This window comes from Haliotis asinina, chromosome 3 (assembly GCF_037392515.1).
Source record: "Haliotis asinina isolate JCU_RB_2024 chromosome 3, JCU_Hal_asi_v2, whole genome shotgun sequence".
Taxonomy (NCBI): Eukaryota; Metazoa; Mollusca; class Gastropoda; order Lepetellida; family Haliotidae; genus Haliotis; species Haliotis asinina.
In genome coordinates this window covers 8,564,231-8,591,143 of record NC_090282.1, presented here as the reverse complement: position 1 = coordinate 8,591,143, position 26,913 = coordinate 8,564,231, and the positions used below count along the sequence as shown (strand labels likewise).

Genomic DNA, 26,913 nt, shown 5'->3' with positions numbered 1-26,913 from the left:
ATAGCTTCCACCACATCAGTCACATCTTAAAGTGAGCCCCATCTCGTCAGTTCCGTCGCTGTGGCGCAATCGGTTAGCGCGTTCGGCTGTTAACCGAAAGGTTGGTGGTTCAAGCCCACCCAGGGACGCACTTGCTTTTTGTAAACATCAGTACTTGATATTTCGCTCTTTTGGATTTTACAGATGTTTGTAGTTGACGCAAATACATGCTACAATACGATATATCAGTTTAAACAAGTCTCTAACACACTTGATATACATGTATTCATTAATGTCAGGTCGTCATTCTCATGCACAAGAACTCTGTGCACAAAGACGGCAGGAATACAGCCAGCATTCAGTCCTTCAACATTGCCTTTAAAATATCAGCTTCCAATGTGGTCTAGTGGTTAGGATTCCTGGCTTTCACCCAGGCGGCCCGGGTTCCATTCCCGGCATTGGAACAAATTCTTTTACCATCTGACAAGAAATTGAGTTCAATTTCAAGAAGTATATATTAGTCACGTGCAAAGTCAAAAGTAAAAGGCATGCATATTACGTCATAGGAATAATTTCCTGGCTTTGGAACAATTAATTCATCTCACAAGAAAGTGAGTTCACATCAAGAAGTATACATATGTCATGCGTACAGTCAGAAGTAAAATACATGCATCTAAAGTCCTAGATTTATCTTCATGTACATCCCAGTGTCCACATCTTCCAATAAATACATCAGGTAAGCCAATGTGTCATTGCGCAAGACTATCCCACCCCTTACACAACAGTTGTTGAAACACACCACCAGACGTTTCCCTCGGCAAGGGCACATAACTTCCACCACATCAGTCACATCTTAAAGTGAGCCCCATCTCGTCAGTTCCGTCTCTGTGGCGCAATCGGTTAGCGCGTTCGGCTGTTAACCGAAAGGTTGGTGGTTCAAGCCCACCCAGGGACGCACTTGCTTTTTGTAAACATCAGTACTTGATATTTCGCTCTTTTGGATTTTACAGATGTTTGTAGTTGACGCAAATACATGCTACAATACGATATATCAGTTTAAACAAGTCTCTAACACACTTGATATACATGTATTCATTAATGTCAGGTCGTCATTCTCATGCACAAGAACTCTGTGCACAAAGACGGCAGGAATACAGCCAGCATTCAGTCCTTCAACATTGCCTGTAAAATATCAGCTTCCAATGTGGTCTAGTGGTTAGGATTCCTGGCTTTCACCCAGGCGGCCCGGGTTCGATTCCCGGCATTGGAACAAATTCTTTTACCATCTGACAAGAAACTGAGTTCAATTTCAAGAAGTATATATTAGTCACGTGCAAAGTCAAAAGTAAAAGGCATGCATATTACGTCATAGGAATAAATTCCTGGCTTTGGAACAATTAATTCATCTCACAAGAAAGTGAGTTCACATCAAGAAGTATACATATGTCATGCGTACAGTCAGAAGTAAAATACATGCATCTAAAGTCCTAGATTTATCTTCATGTACATCCCAGTGTCCACATCTTCCAATACATACATCAGGTAAGCCAATGTGTCATTGTGCAAGACTATCCCACCCCTTACACAATAGTTGTTGAAACACACCACGAGAGCAAGGGCACATAACTTCCACCACATCAGTCACATCTTAAAGTGAGCCCCATCTCGTCAGTTCCGTCTCTGTGGCGCAATCGGTTAGCGCGTTCGGCTGTTAACCGAAAGGTTGGTGGTTCAAGCCCACCCAGGGACGCACTTGCTTTTTGTAAACATCAGTACTTGATATTTCGCTCTTTTGGATTTTACAGATGTTTGTAGTTGACGCAAATACATGCTACAATACGATATATCAGTTTAAACAAGTCTCTAACACACTTGATATACATGTATTCATTAATGTCAGGTCGTCATTCTCATGCACAAGAACTCTGTGCACAAAGACGGCAGGAATACAGCCAGCATTCAGTCCTTCAACATTGCCTGTAAAATATCAGCTTCCAATGTGGTCTAGTGGTTAGGATTCCTGGCTTTCACCCAGGCGGCCCGGGTTCCATTCCCGGCATTGGAACAAATTCTTTTACCATCTGACAAGAAATTGAGTTCAATTTCAAGAAGTATATATTAGTCACGTGCAAAGTCAAAAGTAAAAGGCATGCATATTACGTCATAGGAATAAATTCCTGGCTTTGGAACAATTAATTCATCTCACAAGAAAGTGAGTTCACATCAAGAAGTATACATATGTCATGCGTACAGTCAGAAGTAAAATACATGCATCTAAAGTCCTAGATTTATCTTCATGTACATCCCAGTGTCCACATCTTCCAATACATACATCAGGTAAGCCAATGTGTCATTGTGCAAGACTATCCCACCCCTTACACAACAGTTGTTGAAACACACCACGAGAGCAAGGGCACATAGCTTCCACCACATCAGTCACATCTTAAAGTGAGCCCCATCTCGTCAGTTCCGTCTCTGTGGCGCAATCGGTTAGCGCGTTCGGCTGTTAACCGAAAGGTTGGTGGTTCAAGCCCACCCAGGGACGCACTTGCTTTTTGTAAACATCAGTACTTGATATTTCGCTCTTTTGGATTTTACAGATGTTTGTAGTTGACGCAAATACATGCTACAATACGATATATCAGTTTAAACAAGTCTCTAACACACTTGATATACATGTATTCATTAATGTCAGGTCGTCATTCTCATGCACAAGAACTCTGTGCACAAAGACGGCAGGAATACAGCCAGCATTCAGTCCTTCAACATTGCCTGTAAAATATCAGCTTCCAATGTGGTCTAGTGGTTAGGATTCCTGGCTTTCACCCAGGCGGCCCGGGTTCGATTCCCGGCATTGGAACAAATTCTTTTACCATCTGACAAGAAATTGAGTTTAATTTCAAGAAGTATATATTAGTCACGTGCAAAGTCAAAAGTAAAAGGCATGCATATTACGTCATAGGAATAAATTCCTGGCTTTGGAACAATTAATTCATCTCACAAGAAAGTGAGTTCACATCAAGAAGTATACATATGTCATGCGTACAGTCAGAAGTAAAATACATGCATCTAAAGTCCTAGATTTATCTTCATGTACATCCCAGTGTCCACATCTTCCAATAAATACATCAGGTAAGCCAATGTGTCATTGCGCAAGACTATAGCAACGCTTACACAACAGTTGTTGAAACACACCACCAGACGTTTCCCTCGGCAAGGGCACATAGCTTCCACCACATCAGTCACATCTTAAAGTGAGCCCCATCTCGTCAGTTCCGTCTCTGTGGCGCAATCGGTTAGCGCGTTCGGCTGTTAACCGAAAGGTTGGTGGTTCAAGCCCACCCAGGGACGCACTTGCTTTTTGTAAACATCAGTACTTGATATTTCGCTCTTTTGGATTTTACAGATGTTTGTAGTTGACGCAAATACATGCTACAATACGATATATCAGTTTAAACAAGTCTCTAACACACTTGATATACATGTATTCATTAATGTCAGGTCGTCATTCTCATGCACAAGAACTCTGTGCACAAAGACGGCAGGAATACAGCCAGCATTCAGTCCTTCAACATTGCCTGTAAAATATCAGCTTCCAATGTGGTCTAGTGGTTAGGATTCCTGGCTTTCACCCAGGCGGCCCGGGTTCGATTCCCGGCATTGGAACAAATTCTTTTACCATCTGACAAGAAATTGAGTTCAATTTCAAGAAGTATATATTAGTCACGTGCAAAGTCAAAAGTAAAAGGCATGCATATTACGTCATAGGAATAAATTCCTGGCTTTGGAACAATTAATTCATCTCACAAGAAAGTGAGTTCACATCAAGAAGTATACATATGTCATGCGTACAGTCAGAAGTAAAATACATGCATCTAAAGTCCTAGATTTATCTTCATGTACATCCCAGTGTCCACATCTTCCAATAAATACATCAGGTAAGCCAATGTGTCATTGCGCAAGACTATAGCAACGCTTACACAACAGTTGTTGAAACACACCACCAGACGTTTCCCTCGGCAAGGGCACATAGCTTCCACCACATCAGTCACATCTTAAAGTGAGCCCCATCTCGTCAGTTCCGTCTCTGTGGCGCAATCGGTTAGCGCGTTCGGCTGTTAACCGAAAGGTTGGTGGTTCAAGCCCACCCAGGGACGCACTTGCTTTTTGTAAACATCAGTACTTGATATTTCGCTCTTTTGGATTTTACAGATGTTTGTAGTTGACGCAAATACATGCTACAATACGATATATCAGTTTAAACAAGTCTCTAACACACTTGATATACATGTATTCATTAATGTCAGGTCGTCATTCTCATGCACAAGAACTCTGTGCACAAAGACGGCAGGAATACAGCCAGCATTCAGTCCTTCAACATTGCCTGTAAAATATCAGCTTCCAATGTGGTCTAGTGGTTAGGATTCCTGGCTTTCACCCAGGCGGCCCGGGTTCGATTCCCGGCATTGGAACAAATTCTTTTACCATCTGACAAGAAATTGAGTTCAATTTCAAGAAGTATATATTAGTCACGTGCAAAGTCAAAAGTAAAAGGCATGCATATTACGTCATAGGAATAAATTCCTGGCTTTGGAACAATTAATTCATCTCACAAGAAAGTGAGTTCACATCAAGAAGTATACATATGTCATGCGTACAGTCAGAAGTAAAATACATGCATCTAAAGTCCTAGATTTATCTTCATGTACATCCCAGTGTCCACATCTTCCAATAAATACATCAGGTAAGCCAATGTGTCATTGCGCAAGACTATCCCACCCCTTACACAACAGTTGTTGAAACACACCACCAGACGTTTCCCTCGGCAAGGGCACATAACTTCCACCACATCAGTCACATCTTAAAGTGAGCCCCATCTCGTCAGTTCCGTCTCTGTGGCGCAATCGGTTAGCGCGTTCGGCTGTTAACCGAAAGGTTGGTGGTTCAAGCCCACCCAGGGACGCACTTGCTTTTTGTAAACATCAGTACTTGATATTTCGCTCTTTTGGATTTTACAGATGTTTGTAGTTGACGCAAATACATGCTACAATACGATATATCAGTTTAAACAAGTCTCTAACACACTTGATATACATGTATTCATTAATGTCAGGTCGTCATTCTCATGCACAAGAACTCTGTGCACAAAGACGGCAGGAATACAGCCAGCATTCAGTCCTTCAACATTGCCTGTAAAATATCAGCTTCCAATGTGGTCTAGTGGTTAGGATTCCTGGCTTTCACCCAGGCGGCCCGGGTTCCATTCCCGGCATTGGAACAAATTCTTTTACCATCTGACAAGAAATTGAGTTCAATTTCAAGAAGTATATATTAGTCACGTGCAAAGTCAAAAGTAAAAGGCATGCATATTACGTCATAGGAATAAATTCCTGGCTTTGGAACAATTAATTCATCTCACAAGAAAGTGAGTTCACATCAAGAAGTATACATATGTCATGCGTACAGTCAGAAGTAAAATACATGCATCTAAAGTCCTAGATTTATCTTCATGTACATCCCAGTGTCCACATCTTCCAATAAATACATCAGGTAAGCCAATGTGTCATTGCGCAAGACTATCCCACCGCTTACACAACAGTTGTTGAAACACACCACCAGACGTTTCCCTCGGCAAGGGCACATAACTTCCACCACATCAGTCACATCTTAAAGTGAGCCCCATCTCGTCAGTTCCGTCTCTGTGGCGCAATCGGTTAGCGCGTTCGGCTGTTAACCGAAAGGTTGGTGGTTCAAGCCCACCCAGGGACGCACTTGCTTTTTGTAAACATCAGTACTTGATATTTCGCTCTTTTGGATTTTACAGATGTTTGTAGTTGACGCAAATACATGCTACAATACGATATATCAGTTTAAACAAGTCTCTAACACACTTGATATACATGTATTCATTAATGTCAGGTCGTCATTCTCATGCACAAGAACTCTGTGCACAAAGACGGCAGGAATACAGCCAGCATTCAGTCCTTCAACATTGCCTGTAAAATATCAGCTTCCAATGTGGTCTAGTGGTTAGGATTCCTGGCTTTCACCCAGGCGGCCCGGGTTCGATTCCCGGCATTGGAACAAATTCTTTTACCATCTGACAAGAAATTGAGTTCAATTTCAAGAAGTATATATTAGTCACGTGCAAAGTCAAAAGTAAAAGGCATGCATATTACGTCATAGGAATAAATTCCTGGCTTTGGAACAATTAATTCATCTCACAAGAAAGTGAGTTCACATCAAGAAGTATACATATGTCATGCGTACAGTCAGAAGTAAAATACATGCATCTAAAGTCCTAGATTTATCTTCATGTACATCCCAGTGTCCACATCTTCCAATAAATACATCAGGTAAGCCAATGTGTCATTGCGCAAGACTATCCCACCGCTTACACAACAGTTGTTGAAACACACCACCAGACGTTTCCCTCGGCAAGGGCACATAACTTCCACCACATCAGTCACATCTTAAAGTGAGCCCCATCTCGTCAGTTCCGTCTCTGTGGCGCAATCGGTTAGCGCGTTCGGCTGTTAACCGAAAGGTTGGTGGTTCAAGCCCACCCAGGGACGCACTTGCTTTTTGTAAACATCAGTACTTGATATTTCGCTCTTTTGGATTTTACAGATGTTTGTAGTTGACGCAAATACATGCTACAATACGATATATCAGTTTAAACAAGTCTCTAACACACTTGATATACATGTATTCATTAATGTCAGGTCGTCATTCTCATGCACAAGAACTCTGTGCACAAAGACGGCAGGAATACAGCCAGCATTCAGTCCTTCAACATTGCCTGTAAAATATCAGCTTCCAATGTGGTCTAGTGGTTAGGATTCCTGGCTTTCACCCAGGCGGCCCGGGTTCCATTCCCGGCATTGGAACAAATTCTTTTACCATCTGACAAGAAATTGAGTTCAATTTCAAGAAGTATATATTAGTCACGTGCAAAGTCAAAAGTAAAAGGCATGCATATTACGTCATAGGAATAAATTCCTGGCTTTGGAACAATTAATTCATCTCACAAGAAAGTGAGTTCACATCAAGAAGTATACATATGTCATGCGTACAGTCAGAAGTAAAATACATGCATCTAAAGTCCTAGATTTAACTTCATGTACATCCCAGCTTCCACATCTTCCAATAAATACATCAGGTAAGCCAATGTGTCATTGCGCAAGACTATCCCACCCCTTACACAACAGTTGTTGAAACACACCACCAGACGTTTCCCTCGGCAAGGGCACATAGCTTCCACCACATCAGTCACATCTTAAAGTGAGCCCCATCTCGTCAGTTCCGTCTCTGTGGCGCAATCGGTTAGCGCGTTCGGCTGTTAACCGAAAGGTTGGTGGTTCAAGCCCACCCAGGGACGCACTTGCTTTTTGTAAACATCAGTACTTGATATTTCGCTCTTTTGGATTTTACAGATGTTTGTAGTTGACGCAAATACATGCTACAATACGATATATCAGTTTAAACAAGTCTCTAACACACTTGATATACATGTATTCATTAATGTCAGGTCGTCATTCTCATGCACAAGAACTCTGTGCACAAAGACGGCAGGAATACAGCCAGCATTCAGTCCTTCAACATTGCCTGTAAAATATCAGCTTCCAATGTGGTCTAGTGGTTAGGATTCCTGGCTTTCACCCAGGCGGCCCGGGTTCGATTCCCGGCATTGGAACAAATTCTTTTACCATCTGACAAGAAATTGAGTTCAATTTCAAGAAGTATATATTAGTCACGTGCAAAGTCAAAAGTAAAAGGCATGCATATTACGTCATAGGAATAAATTCCTGGCTTTGGAACAATTAATTCATCTCACAAGAAAGTGAGTTCACATCAAGAAGTATACATATGTCATGCGTACAGTCAGAAGTAAAATACATGCATCTAAAGTCCTAGATTTATCTTCATGTACATCCCAGTGTCCACATCTTCCAATAAATACATCAGGTAAGCCAATGTGTCATTGCGCAAGACTATCCCACCGCTTACACAACAGTTGTTGAAACACACCACCAGACGTTTCCCTCGGCAAGGGCACATAGCTTCCACCACATCAGTCACATCTTAAAGTGAGCCCCATCTCGTCAGTTCCGTCTCTGTGGCGCAATCGGTTAGCGCGTTCGGCTGTTAACCGAAAGGTTGGTGGTTCAAGCCCACCCAGGGACGCACTTGCTTTTTGTAAACATCAGTACTTGATATTTCGCTCTTTTGGATTTTACAGATGTTTGTAGTTGACGCAAATACATGCTACAATACGATATATCAGTTTAAACAAGTCTCTAACACACTTGATATACATGTATTCATTAATGTCAGGTCGTCATTCTCATGCACAAGAACTCTGTGCACAAAGACGGCAGGAATACAGCCAGCATTCAGTCCTTCAACATTGCCTGTAAAATATCAGCTTCCAATGTGGTCTAGTGGTTAGGATTCCTGGCTTTCACCCAGGCGGCCCGGGTTCGATTCCCGGCATTGGAACAAATTCTTTTACCATCTGACAAGAAATTGAGTTCAATTTCAAGAAGTATATATTAGTCACGTGCAAAGTCAAAAGTAAAAGGCATGCATATTACGTCATAGGAATAAATTCCTGGCTTTGGAACAATTAATTCATCTCACAAGAAAGTGAGTTCACATCAAGAAGTATACATATGTCATGCGTACAGTCAGAAGTAAAATACATGCATCTAAAGTCCTAGATTTATCTTCATGTACATCCCAGTGTCCACATCTTCCAATAAATACATCAGGTAAGCCAATGTGTCATTGCGCAAGACTATCCCACCCCTTACACAACAGTTGTTGAAACACACCACCAGACGTTTCCCTCGGCAAGGGCACATAACTTCCACCACATCAGTCACATCTTAAAGTGAGCCCCATCTCGTCAGTTCCGTCTCTGTGGCGCAATCGGTTAGCGCGTTCGGCTGTTAACCGAAAGGTTGGTGGTTCAAGCCCACCCAGGGACGCACTTGCTTTTTGTAAACATCAGTACTTGATATTTCGCTCTTTTGGATTTTACAGATGTTTGTAGTTGACGCAAATACATGCTACAATACGATATATCAGTTTAAACAAGTCTCTAACACACTTGATATACATGTATTTATTAATGTCAGGTCGTCATTCTCATGCACAAGAACTCTGTGCACAAAGACGGCAGGAATACAGCCAGCATTCAGTCCTTCAACATTGCCTGTAAAATATCAGCTTCCAATGTGGTCTAGTGGTTAGGATTCCTGGCTTTCACCCAGGCGGCCCGGGTTCGATTCCCGGCATTGGAACAAATTCTTTTACCATCTGACAAGAAATTGAGTTCAATTTCAAGAAGTATATATTAGTCACGTGCAAAGTCAAAAGTAAAAGGCATGCATATTACGTCATAGGAATAAATTCCTGGCTTTGGAACAATTAATTCATCTCACAAGAAAGTGAGTTCACATCAAGAAGTATACATATGTCATGCGTACAGTCAGAAGTAAAATACATGCATCTAAAGTCCTAGATTTAACTTCATGTACATCCCAGTGTCCACATCTTCCAATAAATACATCAGGTAAGCCAATGTGTCATTGCGCAAGACTATCCCACCCCTTACACAACAGTTGTTGAAACACACCACCAGACGTTTCCCTCGGCAAGGGCACATAGCTTCCACCACATCAGTCACATCTTAAAGTGAGCCCCATCTCGTCAGTTCCGTCTCTGTGGCGCAATCGGTTAGCGCGTTCGGCTGTTAACCGAAAGGTTGGTGGTTCAAGCCCACCCAGGGACGCACTTGCTTTTTGTAAACATCAGTACTTGATATTTCGCTCTTTTGGATTTTACAGATGTTTGTAGTTGACGCAAATACATGCTACAATACGATATATCAGTTTAAACAAGTCTCTAACACACTTGATATACATGTATTCATTAATGTCAGGTCGTCATTCTCATGCACAAGAACTCTGTGCACAAAGACGGCAGGAATACAGCCAGCATTCAGTCCTTCAACATTGCCTGTAAAATATCAGCTTCCAATGTGGTCTAGTGGTTAGGATTCCTGGCTTTCACCCAGGCGGCCCGGGTTCGATTCCCGGCATTGGAACAAATTCTTTTACCATCTGACAAGAAATTGAGTTCAATTTCAAGAAGTATATATTAGTCACGTGCAAAGTCAAAAGTAAAAGGCATGCATATTACGTCATAGGAATAAATTCCTGGCTTTGGAACAATTAATTCATCTCACAAGAAAGTGAGTTCACATCAAGAAGTATACATATGTCATGCGTACAGTCAGAAGTAAAATACATGCATCTAAAGTCCTAGATTTATCTTCATGTACATCCCAGTGTCCACATCTTCCAATAAATACATCAGGTAAGCCAATGTGTCATTGCGCAAGACTATCCCACCGCATACACAACAGTTGTTGAAACACACCACCAGACGTTTCCCTCGGCAAGGGCACATAGCTTCCACCACATCAGTCACATCTTAAAGTGAGCCCCATCTCGTCAGTTCCGTCTCTGTGGCGCAATCGGTTAGCGCGTTCGGCTGTTAACCGAAAGGTTGGTGGTTCAAGCCCACCCAGGGACGCACTTGCTTTTTGTAAACATCAGTACTTGATATTTCGCTCTTTTGGATTTTACAGATGTTTGTAGTTGACGCAAATACATGCTACAATACGATATATCAGTTTAAACAAGTCTCTAACACACTTGATATACATGTATTTATTAATGTCAGGTCGTCATTCTCATGCACAAGAACTCTGTGCACAAAGACGGCAGGAATACAGCCAGCATTCAGTCCTTCAACATTGCCTGTAAAATATCAGCTTCCAATGTGGTCTAGTGGTTAGGATTCCTGGCTTTCACCCAGGCGGCCCGGGTTCGATTCCCGGCATTGGAACAAATTCTTTTACCATCTGACAAGAAATTGAGTTCAATTTCAAGAAGTATATATTAGTCACGTGCAAAGTCAAAAGTAAAAGGCATGCATATTACGTCATAGGAATAAATTCCTGGCTTTGGAACAATTAATTCATCTCACAAGAAAGTGAGTTCACATCAAGAAGTATACATATGTCATGCGTACAGTCAGAAGTAAAATACATGCATCTAAAGTCCTAGATTTAACTTCATGTACATCCCAGCTTCCACATCTTCCAATAAATACATCAGGTAAGCCAATGTGTCATTGCGCAAGACTATCCCACCGCATACACAACAGTTGTTGAAACACACCACCAGACGTTTCCCTCGGCAAGGGCACATAGCTTCCACCACATCAGTCACATCTTAAAGTGAGCCCCATCTCGTCAGTTCCGTCTCTGTGGCGCAATCGGTTAGCGCGTTCGGCTGTTAACCGAAAGGTTGGTGGTTCAAGCCCACCCAGGGACGCACTTGCTTTTTGTAAACATCAGTACTTGATATTTCGCTCTTTTGGATTTTACAGATGTTTGTAGTTGACGCAAATACATGCTACAATACGATATATCAGTTTAAACAAGTCTCTAACACACTTGATATACATGTATTTATTAATGTCAGGTTGTCATTCTCATGCACAAGAACTCTGTGCACAAAGACGGCAGGAATACAGCCAGCATTCAGTCCTTCAACATTGCCTGTAAAATATCAGCTTCCAATGTGGTCTAGTGGTTAGGATTCCTGGCTTTCACCCAGGCGGCCCGGGTTCGATTCCCGGCATTGGAACAAATTCTTTTACCATCTGACAAGAAATTGAGTTCAATTTCAAGAAGTATATATTAGTCACGTGCAAAGTCAAAAGTAAAAGGCATGCATATTACGTCATAGGAATAAATTCCTGGCTTTGGAACAATTAATTCATCTCACAAGAAAGTGAGTTCACATCAAGAAGTATACATATGTCATGCGTACAGTCAGAAGTAAAATACATGCATCTAAAGTCCTAGATTTAACTTCATGTACATCCCAGCTTCCACATCTTCCAATAAATACATCAGGTAAGCCAATGTGTCATTGCGCAAGACTATCCCACCCCTTACACAACAGTTGTTGAAACACACCACCAGACGTTTCCCTCGGCAAGGGCACATAACTTCCACCACATCAGTCACATCTTAAAGTGAGCCCCATCTCGTCAGTTCCGTCTCTGTGGCGCAATCGGTTAGCGCGTTCGGCTGTTAACCGAAAGGTTGGTGGTTCAAGCCCACCCAGGGACGCACTTGCTTTTTGTAAACATCAGTACTTGATATTTCGCTCTTTTGGATTTTACAGATGTTTGTAGTTGACGCAAATACATGCTACAATACGATATATCAGTTTAAACAAGTCTCTAACACACTTGATATACATGTATTCATTAATGTCAGGTCGTCATTCTCATGCACAAGAACTCTGTGCACAAAGACGGCAGGAATACAGCCAGCATTCAGTCCTTCAACATTGCCTGTAAAATATCAGCTTCCAATGTGGTCTAGTGGTTAGGATTCCTGGCTTTCACCCAGGCGGCCCGGGTTCGATTCCCGGCATTGGAACAAATTCTTTTACCATCTGACAAGAAATTGAGTTCAATTTCAAGAAGTATATATTAGTCACGTGCAAAGTCAAAAGTAAAAGGCATGCATATTACGTCATAGGAATAAATTCCTGGCTTTGGAACAATTAATTCATCTCACAAGAAAGTGAGTTCACATCAAGAAGTATACATATGTCATGCGTACAGTCAGAAGTAAAATACATGCATCTAAAGTCCTAGATTTAACTTCATGTACATCCCAGCTTCCACATCTTCCAATAAATACATCAGGTAAGCCAATGTGTCATTGCGCAAGACTATCCCACCCCTTACACAACAGTTGTTGAAACACACCACCAGACGTTTCCCTCGGCAAGGGCACATAGCTTCCACCACATCAGTCACATCTTAAAGTGAGCCCCATCTCGTCAGTTCCGTCTCTGTGGCGCAATCGGTTAGCGCGTTCGGCTGTTAACCGAAAGGTTGGTGGTTCAAGCCCACCCAGGGACGCACTTGCTTTTTGTAAACATCAGTACTTGATATTTCGCTCTTTTGGATTTTACAGATGTTTGTAGTTGACGCAAATACATGCTACAATACGATATATCAGTTTAAACAAGTCTCTAACACACTTGATATACATGTATTCATTAATGTCAGGTCGTCATTCTCATGCACAAGAACTCTGTGCACAAAGACGGCAGGAATACAGCCAGCATTCAGTCCTTCAACATTGCCTGTAAAATATCAGCTTCCAATGTGGTCTAGTGGTTAGGATTCCTGGCTTTCACCCAGGCGGCCCGGGTTCGATTCCCGGCATTGGAACAAATTCTTTTACCATCTGACAAGAAATTGAGTTCAATTTCAAGAAGTATATATTAGTCACGTGCAAAGTCAAAAGTAAAAGGCATGCATATTACGTCATAGGAATAAATTCCTGGCTTTGGAACAATTAATTCATCTCACAAGAAAGTGAGTTCACATCAAGAAGTATACATATGTCATGCGTACAGTCAGAAGTAAAATACATGCATCTAAAGTCCTAGATTTATCTTCATGTACATCCCAGTGTCCACATCTTCCAATAAATACATCAGGTAAGCCAATGTGTCATTGCGCAAGACTATCCCACCGCTTACACAACAGTTGTTGAAACACACCACCAGACGTTTCCCTCGGCAAGGGCACATAGCTTCCACCACATCAGTCACATCTTAAAGTGAGCCCCATCTCGTCAGTTCCGTCTCTGTGGCGCAATCGGTTAGCGCGTTCGGCTGTTAACCGAAAGGTTGGTGGTTCAAGCCCACCCAGGGACGCACTTGCTTTTTGTAAACATCAGTACTTGATATTTCGCTCTTTTGGATTTTACAGATGTTTGTAGTTGACGCAAATACATGCTACAATACGATATATCAGTTTAAACAAGTCTCTAACACACTTGATATACATGTATTCATTAATGTCAGGTCGTCATTCTCATGCACAAGAACTCTGTGCACAAAGACGGCAGGAATACAGCCAGCATTCAGTCCTTCAACATTGCCTGTAAAATATCAGCTTCCAATGTGGTCTAGTGGTTAGGATTCCTGGCTTTCACCCAGGCGGCCCGGGTTCCATTCCCGGCATTGGAACAAATTCTTTTACCATCTGACAAGAAATTGAGTTCAATTTCAAGAAGTATATATTAGTCACGTGCAAAGTCAAAAGTAAAAGGCATGCATATTACGTCATAGGAATAAATTCCTGGCTGTGGAACAATTAATTCATCTCACAGGAAAGTGAGTTCACATCAAGAAGTATACATGTGTCATGCGTACAGTCAGAAGTAAAATACATGCATCTAAAGTCCTAGATTTATCTTCATGTACATCCCAGTGTCCACATCTTCCAATACATACATCAGGTAAGCCAATGTGTCATTGTGCAAGACTATCCCACCCCTTACACAACAGTTGTTGAAACACACCACCAGACGTTTCCCTCGGCAAGGGCACATAACTTCCACCACATCAGTCACATCTTAAAGTGAGCCCCATCTCGTCAGTTCCGTCTCTGTGGCGCAATCGGTTAGCGCGTTCGGCTGTTAACCGAAAGGTTGGTGGTTCAAGCCCACCCAGGGACGCACTTGCTTTTTGTAAACATCAGTACTTGATATTTCGCTCTTTTGGATTTTACAGATGTTTGTAGTTGACGCAAATACATGCTACAATACGATATATCAGTTTAAACAAGTCTCTAACACACTTGATATACATGTATTCATTAATGTCAGGTCGTCATTCTCATGCACAAGAACTCTGTGCACAAAGACGGCAGGAATACAGCCAGCATTCAGTCCTTCAACATTGCCTGTAAAATATCAGCTTCCAATGTGGTCTAGTGGTTAGGATTCCTGGCTTTCACCCAGGCGGCCCGGGTTCGATTCCCGGCATTGGAACAAATTCTTTTACCATCTGACAAGAAATTGAGTTCAATTTCAAGAAGTATATATTAGTCACGTGCAAAGCCAAAAGTAAAAGGCATGCATATTACGTCATAGGAATAAATTCCTGGCTTTGGAACAATTAATTCATCTCACAAGAAAGTGAGTTCACATCAAGAAGTATACATATGTCATGCGTACAGTCAGAAGTAAAATACATGCATCTAAAGTCCTAGATTTATCTTCATGTACATCCCAGTGTCCACATCTTCCAATAAATACATCAGGTAAGCCAATGTGTCATTGCGCAAGACTATCCCACCCCTTACACAACAGTTGTTGAAACACACCACCAGACGTTTCCCTCGGCAAGGGCACATAACTTCCACCACATCAGTCACATCTTAAAGTGAGCCCCATCTCGTCAGTTCCGTCTCTGTGGCGCAATCGGTTAGCGCGTTCGGCTGTTAACCGAAAGGTTGGTGGTTCAAGCCCACCCAGGGACGCACTTGCTTTTTGTAAACATCAGTACTTGATATTTCGCTCTTTTGGATTTTACAGATGTTTGTAGTTGACGCAAATACATGCTACAATACGATATATCAGTTTAAACAAGTCTCTAACACACTTGATATACATGTATTCATTAATGTCAGGTCGTCATTCTCATGCACAAGAACTCTGTGCACAAAGACGGCAGGAATACAGCCAGCATTCAGTCCTTCAACATTGCCTGTAAAATATCAGCTTCCAATGTGGTCTAGTGGTTAGGATTCCTGGCTTTCACCCAGGCGGCCCGGGTTCCATTCCCGGCATTGGAACAAATTCTTTTACCATCTGACAAGAAATTGAGTTCAATTTCAAGAAGTATATATTAGTCACGTGCAAAGTCAAAAGTAAAAGGCATGCATATTACGTCATAGGAATAAATTCCTGGCTGTGGAACAATTAATTCATCTCACAGGAAAGTGAGTTCACATCAAGAAGTATACATGTGTCATGCGTACAGTCAGAAGTAAAATACATGCATCTAAAGTCCTAGATTTATCTTCATGTACATCCCAGTGTCCACATCTTCCAATAAATACATCAGGTAAGCCAATGTGTCATTGTGCAAGACTATCCCACCCCTTACACAACAGTTGTTGAAACACACCACCAGACGTTTCCCTCGGCAAGGGCACATAGCTTCCACCACATCAGTCACATCTTAAAGTGAGCCCCATCTCGTCAGTTCCGTCTCTGTGGCGCAATCGGTTAGCGCGTTCGGCTGTTAACCGAAAGGTTGGTGGTTCAAGCCCACCCAGGGACGCACTTGCTTTTTGTAAACATCAGTACTTGATATTTCGCTCTTTTGGATTTTACAGATGTTTGTAGTTGACGCAAATACATGCTACAATACGATATATCAGTTTAAACAAGTCTCTAACACACTTGATATACATGTATTCATTAATGTCAGGTCGTCATTCTCATGCACAAGAACTCTGTGCACAAAGACGGCAGGAATACAGCCAGCATTCAGTCCTTCAACATTGCCTGTAAAATATCAGCTTCCAATGTGGTCTAGTGGTTAGGATTCCTGGCTTTCACCCAGGCGGCCCGGGTTCGATTCCCGGCATTGGAACAAATTCTTTTACCATCTGACAAGAAATTGAGTTCAATTTCAAGAAGTATATATTAGTCACGTGCAAAGTCAAAAGTAAAAGGCATGCATATTACGTCATAGGAATAAATTCCTGGCTTTGGAACAATTAATTCATCTCACAAGAAAGTGAGTTCACATCAAGAAGTATACATATGTCATGCGTACAGTCAGAAGTAAAATACATGCATCTAAAGTCCTAGATTTATCTTCATGTACATCCCAGTGTCCACATCTTCCAATAAATACATCAGGTAAGCCAATGTGTCATTGCGCAAGACTATCCCACCCCTTACACAACAGTTGTTGAAACACACCACCAGACGTTTCCCTCGGCAAGGGCACATAACTTCCACCACATCAGTCACATCTTAAAGTGAGCCCCATCTCGTCAGTTCCGTCTCTGTGGCGCAATCGGTTAGCGCGTTCGGCTGTTAACCGAAAGGTTGGTGGTTCAAGCCCACCCAGGGACGCACTTGCTTTTTGTAAACATCAGTACTTGATATTTCGCTCTTTTGGATTTTACAGATGTTTGTAGTTGACGCAAATACATGCTACAATACGATATATCAGTTTAAACAAGTCTCTAACACACTTGATATACATGTATTCATTAATGTCAGGTCGTCATTCTCATGCACAAGAACTCTGTGCACAAAGACGGCAGGAATACAGCCAGCATTCAGTCCTTCAACATTGCCTGTAAAATATCAGCTTCCAATGTGGTCTAGTGGTTAGGATTCCTGGCTTTCACCCAGGCGGCCCGGGTTCGATTCCCGGCATTGGAACAAATTCTTTTACCATCTGACAAGAAATTGAGTTCAATTTCAAGAAGTATATATTAGTCACGTGCAAAGCCAAAAGTAAAAGGCATGCATATTACGTCATAGGAATAAATTCCTGGCTTTGGAACAATTAATTCATCTCACAGGAAAGTGAGTTCACATCAAGAAGTATACATATGTCATGCGTACAGTCAGAAGTAAAATACATGCATCTAAAGTCCTAGATTTATCTTCATGTACATCCCAGTGTCCACATTTTCCAATACATACATCAGGTAAGCCAATGTGTCATTGTGCAAGACTATCCCACCCCTTACACAACAGTTGTTGAAACACACCACCAGACGCTTCCCTCGGCAAGGGCACATAACTTCCACCACATCAGTCACATCTTAAAGTGAGCCCCATCTCGTCAGTTCCGTCTCTGTGGCGCAATCGGTTAGCGCGTTCGGCTGTTAACCGAAAGGTTGGTGGTTCAAGCCCACCCAGGGACGCACTTGCTTTTTGTAAACATCAGTACTTGATATTTCGCTCTTTTGGATTTTACAGATGTTTGTAGTTGACGCAAATACATGCTACAATACGATATATCAGTTTAAACAAGTCTCTAACACACTTGATATACATGTATTCATTAATGTCAGGTCGTCATTCTCATGCACAAGAACTCTGTGCACAAAGACGGCAGGAATACAGCCAGCATTCAGTCCTTCAACATTGCCTGTAAAATATCAGCTTCCAATGTGGTCTAGTGGTTAGGATTCCTGGCTTTCACCCAGGCGGCCCGGGTTCCATTCCCGGCATTGGAACAAATTCTTTTACCATCTGACAAGAAATTGAGTTCAATTTCAAGAAGTATATATTAGTCACGTGCAAAGTCAAAAGTAAAAGGCATGCATATTACGTCATAGGAATAAATTCCTGGCTTTGGAACAATTAATTCATCTCACAAGAAAGTGAGTTCACATCAAGAAGTATACATATGTCATGCGTACAGTCAGAAGTAAAATACATGCATCTAAAGTCCTAGATTTATCTTCATGTACATCCCAGTGTCCACATCTTCCAATAAATACATCAGGTAAGCCAATGTGTCATTGCGCAAGACTATCCCACCCCTTACACAACAGTTGTTGAAACACACCACCAGACGTTTCCCTCGGCAAGGGCACATAACTTCCACCACATCAGTCACATCTTAAAGTGAGCCCCATCTCGTCAGTTCCGTCTCTGTGGCGCAATCGGTTAGCGCGTTCGGCTGTTAACCGAAAGGTTGGTGGTTCAAGCCCACCCAGGGACGCACTTGCTTTTTGTAAACATCAGTACTTGATATTTCGCTCTTTTGGATTTTACAGATGTTTGTAGTTGACGCAAATACATGCTACAATACGATATATCAGTTTAAACAAGTCTCTAACACACTTGATATACATGTATTCATTAATGTCAGGTCGTCATTCTCATGCACAAGAACTCTGTGCACAAAGACGGCAGGAATACAGCCAGCATTCAGTCCTTCAACATTGCCTGTAAAATATCAGCTTCCAATGTGGTCTAGTGGTTAGGATTCCTGGCTTTCACCCAGGCGGCCCGGGTTCGATTCCCGGCATTGGAACAAATTCTTTTACCATCTGACAAGAAATTGAGTTCAATTTCAAGAAGTATATATTAGTCACGTGCAAAGTCAAAAGTAAAAGGCATGCAGTTTACGTCATAGGAATAAATTCCTGGCTTTGGAACAATTAATTCATCTCACAAGAAAGTGAGTTCACATCAAGAAGTATACATATGTCATGCGTACAGTCAGAAGTAAAATACATGCATCTAAAGTCCTAGATTTATCTTCATGTACATCCCAGTGTCCACATCTTCCAATAAATACATCAGGTAAGCCAATGTGTCATTGTGCAAGACTATCCCACCCCTTACACAACAGTTGTTGAAACACACCACCAGACGTTTCCCTCGGCAAGGGCACATAACTTCCACCACATCAGTCACATCTTAAAGTGAGCCCCATCTCGTCAGTTCCGTCTCTGTGGCGCAATCGGTTAGCGCGTTCGGCTGTTAACCGAAAGGTTGGTGGTTCAAGCCCACCCAGGGACGCACTTGCTTTTTGTAAACATCAGTACTTGATATTTCGCTCTTTTGGATTTTACAGATGTTTGTAGTTGACGCAAATACATGCTACAATACGATATATCAGTTTAAACAAGTCTCTAACACACTTGATATACATGTATTCATTAATGTCAGGTCGTCATTCTCATGCACAAGAACTCTGTGCACAAAGACGGCAGGAATACAGCCAGCATTCAGTCCTTCAACATTGCCTGTAAAATATCAGGTTCCAGTGTGGTCTAGTGGTTAGGATTCCTGGCTTTCACCCAGGCGGCCCGGGTTCCATTCCCGGCATTGGAACAAATTCTTTTACCATCTGACAAGAAATTGAGTTCAATTTCAAGAAGTATATATTACTCACGTGCAAAGTCAAAAGTAAAAGGCATGCAGTTTACGTCATTGGAATAAATTCCTGGCTTTGGAACAATTAATTCATCTCACAAGAAAGTGAGTTCACATCAAGAAGTATACATATGTCATGCGTACAGTCAGAAGTAAAATACATGCATCTAAAGTCCTAGATTTATCTTCATGTACATCCCAGTGTCCACATCTTCCAATACATACATCAGGTAAGCCAATGTGTCATTGCGCAAGACTATCCCACCGCTTACACAACAGTTGTTGAAACACACCACCAGACGTTTCCCTCGGCAAGGGCACATAACTTCCACCACATCAGTCACATCTTAAAGTGAGCCCCATCTCGTCAGTTCCGTCTCTGTGGCGCAATCGGTTAGCGCGTTCGGCTGTTAACCGAAAGGTTGGTGGTTCAAGCCCACCCAGGGACGCACTTGCTTTTTGTAAACATCAGTACTTGATATTTCGCTCTTTTGGATTTTACAGATGTTTGTAGTTGACGCAAATACATGCTACAATACGATATATCAGTTTAAACAAGTCTCTAACACACTTGATATACATGTATTCATTAATGTCAGGTCGTCATTCTCATGCACAAGAACTCTGTGCACAAAGACGGCAGGAATACAGCCAGCATTCAGTCCTTCAACATTGCCTGTAAAATATCAGCTTCCAATGTGGTCTAGTGGTTAGGATTCCTGGCTTTCACCCAGGCGGCCCGGGTTCGATTCCCGGCATTGGAACAAATTCTTTTACCATCTGACAAGAAATTGAGTTCAATTTCAAGAAGTATATATTAGTCACGTGCAAAGTCAAAAGTAAAAGGCATGCATATTACGTCATAGGAATAAATTCCTGGCTTTGGAACAATTAATTCATCTCACAGGAAAGTGAGTTCACATCAAGAAGTATACATATGTCATGCGTACAGTCAGAAGTAAAATACATGCATCTAAAGTCCTAGATTTATCTTCATGTACATCCCAGTGTCCACATCTTCCAATACATACATCAGGTAAGCCAATGTGTCATTGCGCAAGACTATCCCACCCCTTACACAACAGTTGTTGAAACACACCACCAGACGTTTCCCTCGGCAAGGGCACATAGCTTCCACCACATCAGTCACATCTTAAAGTGAGCCCCATCTCGTCAGTTCCGTCTCTGTGGCGCAATCGGTTAGCGCGTTCGGCTGTTAACCGAAAGGTTGGTGGTTCAAGCCCACCCAGGGACGCACTTGCTTTTTGTAAACATCAGTACTTGATATTTCGCTCTTTTGGATTTTACAGATGTTTGTAGTTGACGCAAATACATGCTACAATACGATATATCAGTTTAAACAAGTCTCTAACACACTTGATATACATGTATTCATTAATGTCAGGTCGTCATTCTCATGCACAAGAACTCTGTGCACAAAGACGGCAGGAATACAGCCAGCATTCAGTCCTTCAACATTGCCTGTAAAATATCAGCTTCCAATGTGGTCTAGTGGTTAGGATTCCTGGCTTTCACCCAGGCGGCCTGGGTTCGATTCCCGGCATTGGAACAAATTCTTTTACCATCTGACAAGAAATTGAGTTCAATTTCAAGAAGTATATATTAGTCACGTGCAAAGTCAAAAGTAAAAGGCATGCATATTACGTCATAGGAATAAATTCCTGGCTTTGGAACAATTAATTCATCTCACAAGAAAGTGAGTTCACATCAAGAAGTATACATATGTCATGCGTACAGTCAGAAGTAAAATACATGCATCTAAAGTCCTAGATTTATCTTCATGTACATCCCAGTGTCCACATCTTCCAATAAATACATCAGGTAAGCCAATGTGTCATTGCGCAAGACTATCCCACCCCTTACACAACAGTTGTTGAAACACACCACCAGACGTTTCCCTCGGCAAGGGCACATAACTTCCACCACATCAGTCACATCTTAAAGTGAGCCCCATCTCGTCAGTTCCGTCTCTGTGGCGCAATCGGTTAGCGCGTTCGGCTGTTAACCGAAAGGTTGGTGGTTCAAGCCCACCCAGGGACGCACTTGCTTTTTGTAAACATCAGTACTTGATATTTCGCTCTTTTGGATTTTACAGATGTTTGTAGTTGACGCAAATACATGCTACAATACGATATATCAGTTTAAACAAGTCTCTAACACACTTGATATACATGTATTCATTAATGTCAGGTCGTCATTCTCATGCACAAGAACTCTGTGCACAAAGACGGCAGGAATACAGCCAGCATTCAGTCCTTCAACATTGCCTGTAAAATATCAGCTTCCAATGTGGTCTAGTGGTTAGGATTCCTGGCTTTCACCCAGGCGGCCCGGGTTCCATTCCCGGCATTGGAACAAATTCTTTTACCATCTGACAAGAAATTGAGTTCAATTTCAAGAAGTATATATTAGTCACGTGCAAAGTCAAAAGTAAAAGGCATGCAGTTTACGTCATAGGAATAAATTCCTGGCTTTGGAACAATTAATTCATCTCACAAGAAAGTGAGTTCACATCAAGAAGTATACATATGTCATGCGTACAGTCAGAAGTAAAATACATGCATCTAAAGTCCTAGATTTATCTTCATGTACATCCCAGTGTCCACATCTTCCAATACATACATCAGGTAAGCCAATGTGTCCTTGCGCAAGACTATCCCACCGCTTACACAACAGTTGTTGAAACACACCACCAGACGTTTCCCTCGGCAAGGGCACATAACTTCCACCACATCAGTCACATCTTAAAGTGAGCCCCATCTCGTCAGTTCCGTCTCTGTGGCGCAATCGGTTAGCGCGTTCGGCTGTTAACCGAAAGGTTGGTGGTTCAAGCCCACCCAGGGACGCACTTGCTTTTTGTAAACATCAGTACTTGATATTTCGCTCTTTTGGATTTTACAGATGTTTGTAGTTGACGCAAATACATGCTACAATACGATATATCAGTTTAAACAAGTCTCTAACACACTTGATATACATGTATTCATTAATGTCAGGTCGTCATTCTCATGCACAAGAACTCTGCGCACAAAGACGGCAGGAATACAGCCAGCATTCAGTCCTTCAACATTGCCTGTAAAATATCAGCTTCCAATGTGGTCTAGTGGTTAGGATTCCTGGCTTTCACCCAGGCGGCCCGGGTTCGATTCCCGGCATTGGAACAAATTCTTTTACCATCTGACAAGAAATTGAGTTCAATTTCAAGAAGTATATATTAGTCACGTGAAAAGTCAAAAGTAAAAGGCATGCATATTACGTCATAGGAATAAATTCCTGGCTTTGGAACAATTAATTCATCTCACAAGAAAGTGAGTTCACATCAAGAAGTATACATATGTCATGCGTACAGTCAGAAGTAAAATACATGCATCTAAAGTCCTAGATTTATCTTCATGTACATCCCAGTGTCCACATCTTCCAATACATACATCAGGTAAGCCAATGTGTCATTGTGCAAGACTATCCCACCCCTTACACAACAGTTGTTGAAACACACCACCAGACGCTTCCCTCGGCAAGGGCACATAACTTCCACCACATCAGTCACATCTTAAAGTGAGCCCCATCTCGTCAGTTCCGTCTCTGTGGCGCAATCGGTTAGCGCGTTCGGCTGTTAACCGAAAGGTTGGTGGTTCAAGCCCACCCAGGGACGCACTTGCTTTTTGTAAACATCAGTACTTGATATTTCGCTCTTTTGGATTTTACAGATGTTTGTAGTTGACGCAAATACATGCTACAATACGATATATCAGTTTAAACAAGTCTCTAACACACTTGATATACATGTATTCATTAATGTCAGGTCGTCATTCTCATGCACAAGAACTCTGTGCACAAAGACGGCAGGAATACAGCCAGCATTCAGTCCTTCAACATTGCCTGTAAAATATCAGCTTCCAATGTGGTCTAGTGGTTAGGATTCCTGGCTTTCACCCAGGCGGCCCGGGTTCCATTCCCGGCATTGGAACAAATTCTTTTACCATCTGACAAGAAATTGAGTTCAATTTCAAGAAGTATATATTAGTCACGTGCAAAGTCAAAAGTAAAAGGCATGCATATTACGTCATAGGAATAAATTCCTGGCTTTGGAACAATTAATTCATCTCACAGGAAAGTGAGTTCACATCAAGAAGTATACATATGTCATGCGTACAGTCAGAAGTAAAATACATGCATCTAAAGTCCTAGATTTATCTTCATGTACATCCCAGTGTCCACATCTTCCAATACATACATCAGGTAAGCCAATGTGTCATTGCGCAAGACTATCCCACCCCTTACACAACAGTTGTTGAAACACACCACCAGACGTTTCCCTCGGCAAGGGCACATAGCTTCCACCACATCAGTCACATCTTAAAGTGAGCCCCATCTCGTCAGTTCCGTCTCTGTGGCGCAATCGGTTAGCGCGTTCGGCTGTTAACCGAAAGGTTGGTGGTTCAAGCCCACCCAGGGACGCACTTGCTTTTTGTAAACATCAGTACTTGATATTTCGCTCTTTTGGATTTTACAGATGTTTGTAGTTGACGCAAATACATGCTACAATACGATATATCAGTTTAAACAAGTCTCTAACACACTTGATATACATGTATTCATTAATGTCAGGTCGTCATTCTCATGCACAAGAACTCTGTGCACAAAGACGGCAGGAATACAGCCAGCATTCAGTCCTTCAACATTGCCTGTAAAATATCAGCTTCCAATGTGGTCTAGTGGTTAGGATTCCTGGCTTTCACCCAGGCGGCCCGGGTTCCATTCCCGGCATTGGAACAAATTCTTTTACCATCTGACAAGAAATTGAGTTCAATTTCAAGAAGTATATATTAGTCACGTGCAAAGTCAAAAGTAAAAGGCATGCATATTACGTCATAGGAATAAATTCCTGGCTTTGGAACAATTAATTCATCTCACAAGAAAGTGAGTTCACATCAAGAAGTATACATATGTCATGCGTACAGTCAGAAGTAAAATACATGCATCTAAAGTCCTAGATTTATCTTCATGTACATCCCAGTGTCCACATCTTCCAATAAATACATCAGGTAAGCCAATGTGTCATTGCGCAAGACTATCCCACCCCTTACACAACAGTTGTTGAAACACACCACCAGACGTTTCCCTCGGCAAGGGCACATAACTTCCACCACATCAGTCACATCTTAAAGTGAGCCCCATCTCGTCAGTTCCGTCTCTGTGGCGCAATCGGTTAGCGCGTTCGGCTGTTAACCGAAAGGTTGGTGGTTCAAGCCCACCCAGGGACGCACTTGCTTTTTGTAAACATCAGTACTTGATATTTCGCTCTTTTGGATTTTACAGATGTTTGTAGTTGACGCAAATACATGCTACAATACGATATATCAGTTTAAACCAGTCTCTAACACACTTGATATACATGTATTCATTAATGTCAGGTCGTCATTCTCATGCACAAGAACTCTGTGCACAAAGACGGCAGGAATACAGCCAGCATTCAGTCCTTCAACATTGCCTGTAAAATATCAGCTTCCAATGTGGTCTAGTGGTTAGGATTCCTGGCTTTCACCCAGGCGGCCCGGGTTCCATTCCCGGCATTGGAACAAATTCTTTTACCATCTGACAAGAAATTGAGTTCAATTTCAAGAAGTATATATTAGTCACGTGCAAAGTCAAAAGTAAAAGGCATGCAGTTTACGTCATAGGAATAAATTCCTGGCTTTGGAACAATTAATTCATCTCACAAGAAAGTGAGTTCACATCAAGAAGTATACATATGTCATGCGTACAGTCAGAAGTAAAATACATGCATCTAAAGTCCTAGATTTATCTTCATGTACATCCCAGTGTCCACATCTTCCAATACATACATCAGGTAAGCCAATGTGTCCTTGCGCAAGACTATCCCACCGCTTACACAACAGTTGTTGAAACACACCACCAGACGTTTCCCTCGGCAAGGGCACATAACTTCCACCACATCAGTCACATCTTAAAGTGAGCCCCATCTCGTCAGTTCCGTCTCTGTGGCGCAATCGGTTAGCGCGTTCGGCTGTTAACCGAAAGGTTGGTGGTTCAAGCCCACCCAGGGACGCACTTGCTTTTTGTAAACATCAGTACTTGATATTTCGCTCTTTTGGATTTTACAGATGTTTGTAGTTGACGCAAATACATGCTACAATACGATATATCAGTTTAAACAAGTCTCTAACACACTTGATATACATGTATTCATTAATGTCAGGTCGTCATTCTCATGCACAAGAACTCTGCGCACAAAGACGGCAGGAATACAGCCAGCATTCAGTCCTTCAACATTGCCTGTAAAATATCAGCTTCCAATGTGGTCTAGTGGTTAGGATTCCTGGCTTTCACCCAGGCGGCCCGGGTTCGATTCCCGGCATTGGAACAAATTCTTTTACCATCTGACAAGAAATTGAGTTCAATTTCAAGAAGTATATATTAGTCACGTGCAAAGTCAAAAGTAAAAGGCATGCATATTACGTCATAGGAATAAATTCCTGGCTTTGGAACAATTAATTCATCTCACAAGAAAGTGAGTTCACATCAAGAAGTATACATATGTCATGCGTACAGTCAGAAGTAAAATACATGCATCTAAAGTCCTAGATTTATCTTCATGTACATCCCAGTGTCCACATCTTCCAATACATACATCAGGTAAGCCAATGTGTCATTGTGCAAGACTATCCCACCCCTTACACAACAGTTGTTGAAACACACCACCAGACGCTTCCCTCGGCAAGGGCACATAACTTCCACCACATCAGTCACATCTTAAAGTGAGCCCCATCTCGTCAGTTCCGTCTCTGTGGCGCAATCGGTTAGCGCGTTCGGCTGTTAACCGAAAGGTTGGTGGTTCAAGCCCACCCAGGGACGCACTTGCTTTTTGTAAACATCAGTACTTGATATTTCGCTCTTTTGGATTTTACAGATGTTTGTAGTTGACGCAAATACATGCTACAATACGATATATCAGTTTAAACAAGTCTCTAACACACTTGATATACATGTATTCATTAATGTCAGGTCGTCATTCTCATGCACAAGAACTCTGTGCACAAAGACGGCAGGAATACAGCCAGCAT

General features: G+C 41.9%; 20 non-coding genes across 20 annotated transcripts; all 20 read left to right on the top strand.

Moving 5' to 3' along the window:
- The first annotated feature begins 1,177 nt into the window (after positions 1 to 1,177).
- On the top strand, positions 1,178 to 1,249 carry Trnae-uuc (transfer RNA glutamic acid (anticodon UUC)). The gene has a single exon. It is a non-coding gene; the product is annotated as a tRNA-Glu (tRNA).
- Positions 1,250 to 2,767: 1,518 nt separating this feature from the next.
- On the top strand, positions 2,768 to 2,839 carry Trnae-uuc (transfer RNA glutamic acid (anticodon UUC)). The gene has a single exon. It is a non-coding gene; the product is annotated as a tRNA-Glu (tRNA).
- Positions 2,840 to 3,573: 734 nt separating this feature from the next.
- Positions 3,574 to 3,645, top strand: Trnae-uuc (transfer RNA glutamic acid (anticodon UUC)). Its single transcript has one exon. It is a non-coding gene; the product is annotated as a tRNA-Glu (tRNA).
- Positions 3,646 to 4,379: 734 nt separating this feature from the next.
- Positions 4,380 to 4,451, top strand: Trnae-uuc (transfer RNA glutamic acid (anticodon UUC)). The gene has a single exon. It is a non-coding gene; the product is annotated as a tRNA-Glu (tRNA).
- A 1,540-nt stretch (positions 4,452 to 5,991) lies between these two features.
- Positions 5,992 to 6,063, top strand: Trnae-uuc (transfer RNA glutamic acid (anticodon UUC)). Its single transcript has one exon. It is a non-coding gene; the product is annotated as a tRNA-Glu (tRNA).
- A 1,540-nt stretch (positions 6,064 to 7,603) lies between these two features.
- Positions 7,604 to 7,675, top strand: Trnae-uuc (transfer RNA glutamic acid (anticodon UUC)). Its single transcript has one exon. It is a non-coding gene; the product is annotated as a tRNA-Glu (tRNA).
- A 734-nt stretch (positions 7,676 to 8,409) lies between these two features.
- Positions 8,410 to 8,481, top strand: Trnae-uuc (transfer RNA glutamic acid (anticodon UUC)). The gene has a single exon. It is a non-coding gene; the product is annotated as a tRNA-Glu (tRNA).
- A 734-nt stretch (positions 8,482 to 9,215) lies between these two features.
- Trnae-uuc (transfer RNA glutamic acid (anticodon UUC)) lies at positions 9,216 to 9,287 on the top strand. Its single transcript has one exon. It is a non-coding gene; the product is annotated as a tRNA-Glu (tRNA).
- Positions 9,288 to 10,021: 734 nt separating this feature from the next.
- On the top strand, positions 10,022 to 10,093 carry Trnae-uuc (transfer RNA glutamic acid (anticodon UUC)). The gene has a single exon. It is a non-coding gene; the product is annotated as a tRNA-Glu (tRNA).
- Positions 10,094 to 10,827: 734 nt separating this feature from the next.
- Positions 10,828 to 10,899, top strand: Trnae-uuc (transfer RNA glutamic acid (anticodon UUC)). The gene has a single exon. It is a non-coding gene; the product is annotated as a tRNA-Glu (tRNA).
- Positions 10,900 to 11,633: 734 nt separating this feature from the next.
- Positions 11,634 to 11,705, top strand: Trnae-uuc (transfer RNA glutamic acid (anticodon UUC)). Its single transcript has one exon. It is a non-coding gene; the product is annotated as a tRNA-Glu (tRNA).
- Positions 11,706 to 12,439: 734 nt separating this feature from the next.
- Trnae-uuc (transfer RNA glutamic acid (anticodon UUC)) lies at positions 12,440 to 12,511 on the top strand. Its single transcript has one exon. It is a non-coding gene; the product is annotated as a tRNA-Glu (tRNA).
- A 734-nt stretch (positions 12,512 to 13,245) lies between these two features.
- On the top strand, positions 13,246 to 13,317 carry Trnae-uuc (transfer RNA glutamic acid (anticodon UUC)). The gene has a single exon. It is a non-coding gene; the product is annotated as a tRNA-Glu (tRNA).
- Positions 13,318 to 14,857: 1,540 nt separating this feature from the next.
- Positions 14,858 to 14,929, top strand: Trnae-uuc (transfer RNA glutamic acid (anticodon UUC)). The gene has a single exon. It is a non-coding gene; the product is annotated as a tRNA-Glu (tRNA).
- A 1,540-nt stretch (positions 14,930 to 16,469) lies between these two features.
- Positions 16,470 to 16,541, top strand: Trnae-uuc (transfer RNA glutamic acid (anticodon UUC)). The gene has a single exon. It is a non-coding gene; the product is annotated as a tRNA-Glu (tRNA).
- A 734-nt stretch (positions 16,542 to 17,275) lies between these two features.
- Positions 17,276 to 17,347, top strand: Trnae-uuc (transfer RNA glutamic acid (anticodon UUC)). Its single transcript has one exon. It is a non-coding gene; the product is annotated as a tRNA-Glu (tRNA).
- Positions 17,348 to 18,887: 1,540 nt separating this feature from the next.
- On the top strand, positions 18,888 to 18,959 carry Trnae-uuc (transfer RNA glutamic acid (anticodon UUC)). Its single transcript has one exon. It is a non-coding gene; the product is annotated as a tRNA-Glu (tRNA).
- A 1,540-nt stretch (positions 18,960 to 20,499) lies between these two features.
- Positions 20,500 to 20,571, top strand: Trnae-uuc (transfer RNA glutamic acid (anticodon UUC)). The gene has a single exon. It is a non-coding gene; the product is annotated as a tRNA-Glu (tRNA).
- Positions 20,572 to 22,917: 2,346 nt separating this feature from the next.
- On the top strand, positions 22,918 to 22,989 carry Trnae-uuc (transfer RNA glutamic acid (anticodon UUC)). Its single transcript has one exon. It is a non-coding gene; the product is annotated as a tRNA-Glu (tRNA).
- Positions 22,990 to 26,141: 3,152 nt separating this feature from the next.
- Trnae-uuc (transfer RNA glutamic acid (anticodon UUC)) lies at positions 26,142 to 26,213 on the top strand. The gene has a single exon. It is a non-coding gene; the product is annotated as a tRNA-Glu (tRNA).
- Positions 26,214 to 26,913: the final 700 nt, after the last annotated feature.